A 10796-nucleotide genomic window follows, 5' to 3' on the forward strand; every position below is an offset into this window, starting at 1 on the left:
CATGAACTGGTGGGAGTTCTGCTAGGGGAGGGAGAGGCGAGAGGCCGCCCCAATGGGGCTTAGCTCAGCCAAGGGGAAAATAGGGGAGGCAAAGGCGTGTTATGTTGACTTTGTGTTGTATTTATATTACTTTCAAGAAAAAGTTTTGGAAATGGCATGATCGATACCGAGCAGAGCTTAGATGTGGGACCCTACCTGAATGGCCAGTTCGATGGTACGGGGGTTAAAGGGAAAGTCATGTCGGGGGGGCTGAGTGCAGCCAAGCGAGGCAAGGGAGAGCTGTAGGAAGGGGGTTGGGACACCAGCAGTGTGAGCAATTTTCTGTGTGAACCTTGGCATATGGATATGCAGAGTAGCACGATTGCAGTTATAGACCCTGGGTGGCATGAGTGGTAGAGAGGTGAGTAGAACCTGGGTAGGAAATTGTTGGCAAAGGGAGGGGCATGTGGGTATGATAACACTTGCATTGCTTGGCTCTAGATGGGTCTAAAGGCTTTGCTATGCCCGCAAGGGGGAGAGGCATGGTAAAAAGTTGGGGGATCCTTGCTTGGAACACACCTCCATTAGCCACTTGTGGGCATAGGGATACCTTAACCCATCGCAGGTCAGGCAGGGCAGAGAAGCAAGGCATGGGCAGTCACGTCGGGTTGAGGTGAATGAAATGATGAAGCTATCAATATTGGAATGTCTACAGGGTACAAAGCAACAAGACATGGCTCCAGCAAAACATGGAGGTGGCTATGGCAGCAAGGGCCTGGACACCCGGGCAACTAAACCTCGAAGCAGGACGGAAGGTCGTAAGGGCCGCAAGCCTATTGAGCAATTCATAGTTGAGGGAGTCATGGCATACAAGGAGGAAATAGATGAGGATATCCATAAGCTGATTGATGACTGGAAGATAAGGTAAAACATGAAATGGAATCGGATGATGAGGTAGAAGTTTGGAGAACAATGTTGCCTAACTCAAGGACTACACAAAGGAGAATTACACAATTCAAGCACACCCTATACCTGTATTTCCTGATGAAAAGTCTGCTTGGAAAAGAAATGGAGAAAATTTCTATGGGGATGGTAGTTACAATGCAAGGCCTTCCCAATTACAAAAAAGACATGGAGAAAATCTTATTTTAGTTGCACAAACATGACACAAGGATGGACCGTATTGATCGACACATCCCTTGCATTGTGGAGCTATATGGAATGCCAGAAGAAACTACTGAAGGTCCTACCCTAGTAGCCTCAGACTCTGAGGAGTAGAATGTCAAGAAAGATTACTCTTCTGATGCTTAGTTTTGTTATGTGGATAGCATTTAAATTTCCAGTTGTTTATGTCAGTTGTCATAGTTATACAGTATGTGGTCATGAGACTGAAACTTAGCTAGCATTTCTAGAAAGACTGAAACAATTTATTTTTGGATGACGTATAATGCTGACCGGTGGCCAACAGACTCGGTTTCCCCTCGGGGCGAGTTGAAGCCACCTGGTAAAACTGTGTGGTGTAAATTTGCCTTATACATATAATAGAAAATGAATTGTCCTGCCAAGCATTACAAAAAAAAAAAATCATATTAATCATAATAATATTAATTAATAATAATAATATCATAATGATATTATATTATCATTATATTATTATAATAATATTATATTGTCATTATATTATTATAATAATAATATAATAGCTATTATATTAATAATAATTATTATTATTATTGTTGTTGTTGTTGTTATTATTATTATTATTATTATTAACTCATAATAACAACCATGATCCAATAATAATTAGAATTGTGATAAGGGAATTATTATGAGTAATTTTTTAAAGACCAACTATTTATGATTATTAATAACTATATAAATAATAACAAGTATATTCTTATATATTTATGATTATTATATTAATATTATTATAATAATATAAACTCATAATAATATTAATAATAATAATAATAATAATAATAATAATTAATTATTATTAGGCTTTATTAATTCATCCATGTTTATTTTAATATTTTTAAGATTCATCTTAGGGTTTATATACATTGGGTTTATAATATTAGTCCCTTTTGTTTAATATTTTTCCCTCGGGTTCATAAATATATAATATTATTATTAATACTAAAATCCCAAGGGATTATGAACCCGAGGGAATAATATTAAACAAAAGGGACTAATATTATAAACCCAACCGTTTAATATTATAAACCCAAGGAATTAGTGAACCCAAGGGATAAATATTAAAAACCTAAGGGATCAAGAAGTGTAAGGGATTCTGTAACAGTACAAAGTAAAAATAAGTTAATTTATTAATTAAAAACATAAGCAGATAAATAAGTTCATACCTATTTTACCTGTAATCGAAGTGTGCCGGATCACAACAAGATTTTGGGACGACTCTCCACCTAACCGTAGGCTCAATTGTGCAAGGATCTGCAACAACTGGCCACCCCCGAGCCCTCAATCAATGTGCCAGTGACTCCTAAGTCTTTAGAACATCATTTTCCCAAGAGAATGCAAGATAGAAATTCAGAAATATGGGATGCAGGAATGCCTCTCATCTTCCTCCCAACTATTAAATAGAACAATATTGAAAGGGAAACCACATGCACACACTCCATGTGTCTACATGCAATTTTTTTTTTTTTTAGTTTTCTTGTTTTATTTCCTTCTTTTTGATAGTTTCCATGTTTTATTTATTCTTATCTAGAGCTTTTGTATGGTTATTACTATTTTATTTTTATTTATTTTCTTTGTATATATTTTTAATCTTATTTATTATTTAACATTTATGATTTTATTATTTTTATTATTATTATTTAGTGATTTTATTTATATTATTATTTATTATTTATATTATTAATTATTATTTTTATATTATTTATTATTTTTATTATTATTTATTATTTATTATTTATTATTAATGGGAGGGATATTACATACTCTCCCACTTTAAGGAACTTCGTCCCAAAGTTAAGTTGAATTATTTATTATTTATTATTTATTATTTAATTTACTTCATGTTTCCAACACCCTCTGCTGAACTAGTATAACCAACAGGCATCGAAAGTCCCCAACACCCGGGAAATCTCAAGGAATCTCTGTCCTTTCTCCCACTTTCGGCACTAGGCATAAGCCTGACTCAGTCTGTATCCTAGTACAAGGCTAGCTCCAAGGATCGCACCTAACTCAAACCTCATCTGCCCCAAGGCAGGCATTCGGTCTGGTACTCAATGACCCCGGGCATCTCGCAAGACTAGCCCACTCCCTCCACAACTACTAAGGCACACAGCCCTAGGCAACGAAGTCCTTTACATCCCTTCTATACTTCGGCATCCCAATCCAATAACAGGCACCTAGCCTAGAACATCAGGCACTTGGCCTCCTCAAGATAGTCCCATAGCTCTTCAAGAGCTATCCATCAAGAGCTATACACAAGACAAAGGAACCACTAGCATATGTAGTGTTGATTGAGTTATGTCCCCAGACCATATGGTATTACTTATTCTCCCTCATGCGTATGGGCTCGCACGAGATCATCAAATAAACTGGCCCTCATGGCCCAATGTGTAGTCCTGTCGATCATTACAGCTCAACATGCAACAATGCATTTGCTATACCATCATAGTATCTTAGAAAATAATCCACATGCCAAGTCTTTTATGTCATCATGAGAATATTCATCATTGTGAATAACAAACTGCATGCTCATGCATGTCATTTGTATACAACTATTACATGCTTCACCAATTTAAATTATGATATGCACATATTGCATCAGAGATATATCATGACTTTACATAATAGATTAACCATGTGTAAATAAACCTCATATTGTAGCATCATAAATCCTATGCAAATCATAAGGATACAGTATCACTACAAGAACCATATGTGCATCATTATATCATATTAGTCAAGTACCTGTGTTAACTAAGAAGCATTTCCACACATTTTAATCAAGTAAATAAGGAAAGTCTTGAAAAATAACAGCTGCATCTTCCCAGGTAGCTGACCCTGGGCTATATTGGTCCCATTGGACCTTGACTTGCTCAAATTCACAGTTCTTGAGTCGACGAACCCGACGGTCCAGTATACAGAATGGTTCGACCTGAAGGAATCCTTCCTCGTAAACCTGCAATTTTTCAAATTTCAAAACATGGGATGGGTTGGGTACATATTTTCTAAGCATAGAAACATGAAACACATTATGCATCCTTCCTAGATGGAATGGCAACTCGAGCTTGTAAGCAACTGGTCCAATCCTCTCTAGGATCGTGAATGGCCCAACAAATCTAGGTGATATCTTTGTTCCCTTACCCATCCTAAAGGGACTTTTAAAGGGTTTGATTCTAATAAAAACTTGGCTTCCTTCCTCAAAGTTTCTATCAATTCTCTTTGCATCAGCAAAACTTTTTTGGTGATCCCTGGCTTTTTTTAGTCTCTGTTTAATTGTGGCCATTTGTTCTTCCATTTCTTGGAGCATTTCAGGTCCAAACATGACTCGATCCTCTAATCGATCCCAACTTAACAGAGTATGACATGGTCTTCTGTACAAGATTTCGAAGGGAGCTGCCTGTATTGAACTATGGTAACTATTGTTGTATGCAAACTCCACTAAGGGAAGGTATTTCTCCCATTGGTTTTGTTGATCCATGACATACATTCTCAACATGTCCTCCAACACTTGGTTTACTCTTTCTGTTTGACCATCTGTCTCTGGGTGATATGCTGTACTGAAATTCAGTTTTGTTCCCATAGATTGTAATATACTTTTCCAAAATCTGGAAGTAAAACGTGTGTCTCTGTCAGATATTATCTTTCATGGTACTCCATGAAGGTGAATTATTTCTTTTAGGAAAATTTGAGCGATAGCTGATGCTTCAAAGGTGCTCTTGACTGGGATGAAGTGAGCACTCTTAGTTAATTAATCAACCACAACCATAATACAGTCATGTCTTTGGGATGTCATAGGTTAACCTCCAACAAAATCCATCGAAACAACTTCCCACTTAGATTTCGGTATATCATGGGGTTGTAAAAGCCCTACCGGGTGACGATGTTCAACTTTAACCTATTGACATTCTAAACATTGGACCACAAACATTTTTATATCCTTTTTCATTCCTATCCAAAAAAATAGTTTGTTTTAAGTCTGCATACATTTTCTGGACTCCTGGATGTGCAACTTATAGAGCTTGATGGGCTTCCTTCATTATTAAATTCTAAAGATCATCATCTTCTGGGACGTAAACCCTAACCTTATATCATAGCAATCCATCATTTTCTAAGGTGTATTCCTCCCACTTGGTCGCCACAGGTACCTCTTCTTGTAAGGAAAATTTTATTTGCTGGTAATGTGGGTCCCCTACTAAATGATTTAGAATCTGGCTACTCAAGTCTATCTTTAATCATGATATTGGATGAAGTCTAGGTCTCCTGCTTAAGGCATCTGCAAATTTATTCTATTTTCCCTTAATATAGGATACCTTGAAATCATAATCACTAAATAGCTCACTCCAGCGTCGTTGTCAAGCATTAAGGTCCTTTTGTGTGAAGATATACTCAAGGCTTTTATGATATGTTCTTAATTCAAATTGACGCCCCATTAGATAACGTCTCCACAATTTCAAGGCCATTACCACCGCTGCTAATCTAGATCATGAGTTGCGTAATTAATTTCACAGTTCTTAAGTTTTCAAGAAGCATAAGCAATAACCCCTTCATCTTGCATCAAGACTGCACCTAATCCTTATTCTGATGCATCCGTGCATACAAGAAAGTCCTTGTCCATGTTGGGTACTTCTAATATTGGAGCCATTGTTAGTCGATGTTTTAGCTCATTAAATGCTTTCTCACATTCACTTGTCCATTCAAACTTAACCCCCTTCCTTTGGAGGTGGGTTATGGGATTAGATATCTGCGAGAACCTTTCTACAAACCTTCTATAGTAGCCTGCCAATCCCATAAAGCTGCGTACTTCTTTGACATTCTGAGGAGAGGACCAAGTCAGTATAGTTTCAATTTTACTGTAATCAACTGCAATGCCTTTGCCACTAATGGTATGGCCTAGATATTGAATTTCTTTCTTAAAGAAGCAACATTTAGAAAGTTTTCCATATAGCTTATGTTCTCTAAGGTATTGTAGTACCAACCTCAAGTGTTCTAGATGCTCTTCCTCATTACGGGAGTAAATGAGGATGTCATCCAAGAACACTTGAACAAAGCAGTCCAGATATTTTCGGAAGACACTATTCATCAAGTTCATGAAGGCTATTGGGGCATTAGTCAAACCAAATGGCATAACAATAAACTCATAGTGTCCATATCGCGTTCTCAATGCCATCTTAGGTATGTTGTCCTCCTTGATTCTTAGTTGATGATCACCTGACCGTAAGTCTATCTTGGAGAATATTGAATCTCCTTTTAGTTGGTCAAAGAGGTCATCGATTTGAGGCATGGGGTACCTATTCCAAATGGTGGCCTTGTTTAGATCTCAGTAATCAATACATAAACTAAGATTTCCATCCTTCTTCTTTACAAAGATTACTGGTGCACCCCAAGGTCACACACTGGGTTGTATAAAACCTTGATCAAAAAGTTCTTTGAGCTGTATACTCAATTCATTAAGCTCTAGAACAGTCATTCGATAAGGTGTTTTTGATATGGGTTCCACTTCTGGTTTCAAAGTTATGGAGAAATCAAGTAGCTCCGGAGTAAATACATCTGCAAATTTGTAAAGTAGTGGGTGAAATTTATCTGAGGACTTCTCGTTGGTAGGAACCATTTCTATCGCATAAATCTTGCACCCTGTCATCATACACTTATTAACTTTCTTGGCTGATATGAGATGCAATGTAACGTCACTTCTAACCCCTTTTATTACTTTGGTTTCTCCTTGGTCATTTTTTATGAGAACTGTCTTATTATAACAATCCAGTATAGCTTGATGGGATTCAAGCCAATCCATTCCCACAATTAAGTCATACGTACTGAGAGTCGTACTATATAGGTTCATCTCGGTATCACACCCCTCAATGTTAACACTACAATCTCTTATCATTGACCCTACTGATTTCTGAGAGCCTGATGCCATTTCTACCATTCTAAAGATACTTTTCTGAGGAGCTGTCAATCCACATCTAAGTATTTTTGAAGGTGAAATAAAACTATTAGTGGCACCTGGGTCAATTAACATAGATAGAGGGATGTTATTGATCATACCTAGAGACTCTACTACAGTGGCTTGGTGCTCAGCCTGGTGATTGTTTGTGGCTACATGAATTCGATGTGGGTCTTGTGATCTTCCTCCTTTTGCTTTGTATTCTTGTTGTTTAATCCCTGTTTGATAGCTTCGACAGTCTTTTCTATTATGTGGACCTTTACATTACCAACATTCTACTAGTTCCTGCTTCTTATGTTGTACTTGTCCTTGGTCACCAAATCTTCTATGCCACCCACTATTCAAGTAAGGTTGACCCTTACGTTCTCCTGGAGGTAGTCGAGAAGTTGCGCTAGCGATCCGAGAAATAGTGTCTTGTCTTCCCTAGAATCTATATGGCTGCCCCCCAAGTTTATTTAGCCTCATTGTGGAATGCTCCTTTCCTGAATTTCCATCAACCACCATTTTTTTCTTCATATTGATTTTCCTCAGGACTTGTTTGGCTAAACTAGTGATTGTTGCCATAGTGGTGGGTTTCCACATGGCGAATTCTGCTCAGACTAAGGGGTCGAGTCCATGCAAGAATCTTTCAGCTTAACGTTTATCGTCAGCCATATAGTCCACGTGATGGACCAATGAATAAAATTCAGCTTCATAGTCCTCAATAAATCTACCATTTTGTCGTACTTCTTGGAAAGCACCTACTTGCTGGTGTTTGTACTCTTCTGATAGGTACCTAGTTTGGAAGGCTTCCTCAAACATTTCCCAAGTAACTTGCACAGGGGTGACTTCCATCTTCATTTCTTCATTTACCCACCATAATAAGGCATCTTCTTTTAGTAGACTCATTGATATCTGGGCCTTTTCCCTAGAAGTGTATGCCTTAAAACTAAGTGCTCTTTTGACACCCATTACCCATGCTTCTGCTTTTGAACCCCCTGCTAGACCCGTAAACTCTGGTAATTTGGATTTTTGGACTTCTTTCATAATATCAAGTGTTGCTTGTCCATCTTTGGCATTGAATTGAGAATTTAGGTCTTGTCTATGTTTTTCTTCCAATTCCTTTTGCACATTTCCTTGATCTCGTCCTTGGCTTGAGATCCAATCCTTAAATATATTGGTCATTTCCCCAAGGGAATGTAATATAGCTTTCTCAGCTGGGGTTCCTATCTCTGAAGTGGTGGGAGGTGGTGTTTCTACCTCAAGGTTGTTTTGGGTTTGTCTTCGACATTTAGGAGCCATAATCTACCCTGTAATATTCAGTTAAATTATACATTACTTTTATGCCAAAAGCTACAGCAAATTTAGAATATGTCCAAATTTAAAATATACATTTAGTTACTAAATTGAATTACAATACTTAAACCATAAATTATCACAAATTTCGTAGTATAGAAACATGGAGTTTATGAGTTTCATAAATTATCAATAATCACAATACTTAAACCACAATTTTGTAGTATAAAACCATAAAACTTAGAGAATTGGATCAAAGTAAAATAAAACAAAACTTGAATGAGTAAAGCTTAAGAATATTGGTGACATTATTGTGTTAAGAAGGTATTGAATTTTGGAAGGAAGCATTATATGTCACAATAATATTAATTACGCAGATTCATGACTTTAAGTATTTGTTTTTGCAATCATTACTTATGTAGAAAAATAAATTGATTGTTTTAAAATAAATTGTTAAACAAGTGTATCTTGAGATTCTTATGACTATTCGAAGAAAATTTCTGAAAGCAAACCATTAAGAAATATTCCACACCATAAAGAAGAGACATTGCCACCCGACTCGGAACCGGATCAGATGACTGGGAAGGTTATTCCTCCCCAACACAAAATAAAATCATTTTATTAATTATATGGCGTGCCTGAAAGCGCACCTGCGAAGGCAACACCATATCAAATCCCTTAAATTACAATACATTTAGCCATATTAATTGCCTAGATAAGACATAAATTGCCTGCATAAGACATAAGATTGTAAGCTTGCAGCCATGGCTATGCGTGTTCCTACAAATTCCATTGTTCCTTTCAATAACAATGTCGAGAAATCTGCGCACACTATAAAATCAATAGTACCTTTTCCTCATCCAAGGTAGGTAATTGTTCCTTCAACAATTCCATTTTAACATAAACTAATAATAGAAACTATAACCTTTTATAACAAAACACTTGTAAAGAGGAAATTTATTATTTACAATGTAAGACATTTTATTATACTACTATTATATAACAATTATTATAACCAAAATATTTAACTTACTATTAATAAATTTAAAAATTGCATATTGATTCATCAAAAATACTTTTATTAAAGATACATAAAATAGTATAATAATTTAGCAAATACCTTAAAAATAATAATGCTATACTTAATTATTTTCATTATATTTTAATGATAAACCATATAAACCTAAACAATAATTAAACCTCATGACCCTAAACCATATAAATCCAATTATTGATAAAAAAAAAAAAATCTCAATTGAGACCGTAACAAATCATGTTTCGTTATATTTCTTGGTTTACCATATATTCATAACCATTAAATGTTATAAGAATTGAGGTTTCAGCGTTTCATTAAATAAACTTTTCAGCCACTACATAACTTAACCTTTATATAAATAATTATTTTCAAATATGGGATTTACAATTTACTTTTTATAACATAGAAGCATTGTTGTGTGAACATCGTGAATTGCAAGCTCATGCGTGCCTGCAATTTGAGGCAGACTGATAAGCGCTTTACCATATTTTAAGTCAAGGCGATTGATGGAATTTGGCATTTCTTCTTCTTTTGGCATTAAACCCATCAGCCAATTTACTATATTTTTCCTGAAACTCGAATCCCTCATGTATCAAGTTAGTATACATACAAAGTGTTTGATGAAATCTGAATGTGGTTTGTTGATAATTAAGGTTGTGTCTCAGAGTTGGACCCTTTGGCAAAGCAGGTGACCTGCTGACAAAGTATAACCGTTGTCCAAGATTGTTAAGTTTGGACGTTCTGAGCGCCTTCTAGGTTCTTTTTGGGGACGCTCTAGGGTGGGATTTTGTGATTGGTGTCATGGAATTGCCTCCGGAATTCAGATTTCATCGTATGGACGAGGAGTTGGTGGTTCATTATGTGAAGAAGAAGGCTACGATTATTGCAGAACTTGATCTATATAAGTTTGATCCGTGGGATTTTCCAAGAGATCACAAGCACCCTAATGGTGCTCGGCCAAATAGAGCTACAACTTCTGGATATTGGAAAGCTACTACAACTGACAGGCCAATTCTAACATCTTCTAGTAGAGAAAATATTGGAGTAAAGAAAGCTCTGGTTTTTTTTTTATAGAGGTAGGCCACCCAAGGGCATCAAAACAGACTGGATTATGCATGGATATCATCTCACTAATGGAATATCAAAGCCAAGCAGATGGGGAAAGTGCATGTTGATTACCAAAATTAAATAACAAAAAAAATTCGAACAAAAATGATCGTAGAAACAAATTATCTTTCAGAACCACAATATAAATAAATTTATGATAAACGAGCTTTATCTGATGCCTATCATAAAAACACACACCACTCGGTTTATGTTGTGGTAGAGCCTACAAACAATTGTCAAAAATGGCTAACAAATTAA

Source organism: Pinus tabuliformis, chromosome 5_2 (genome assembly GCF_031772625.1).
Source record: "Pinus tabuliformis cultivar Carrire ecotype Pingquan chromosome 5_2, CPIR1, whole genome shotgun sequence".
Lineage (NCBI taxonomy): Eukaryota > Viridiplantae > Streptophyta > Pinopsida > Pinales > Pinaceae > Pinus > Pinus tabuliformis.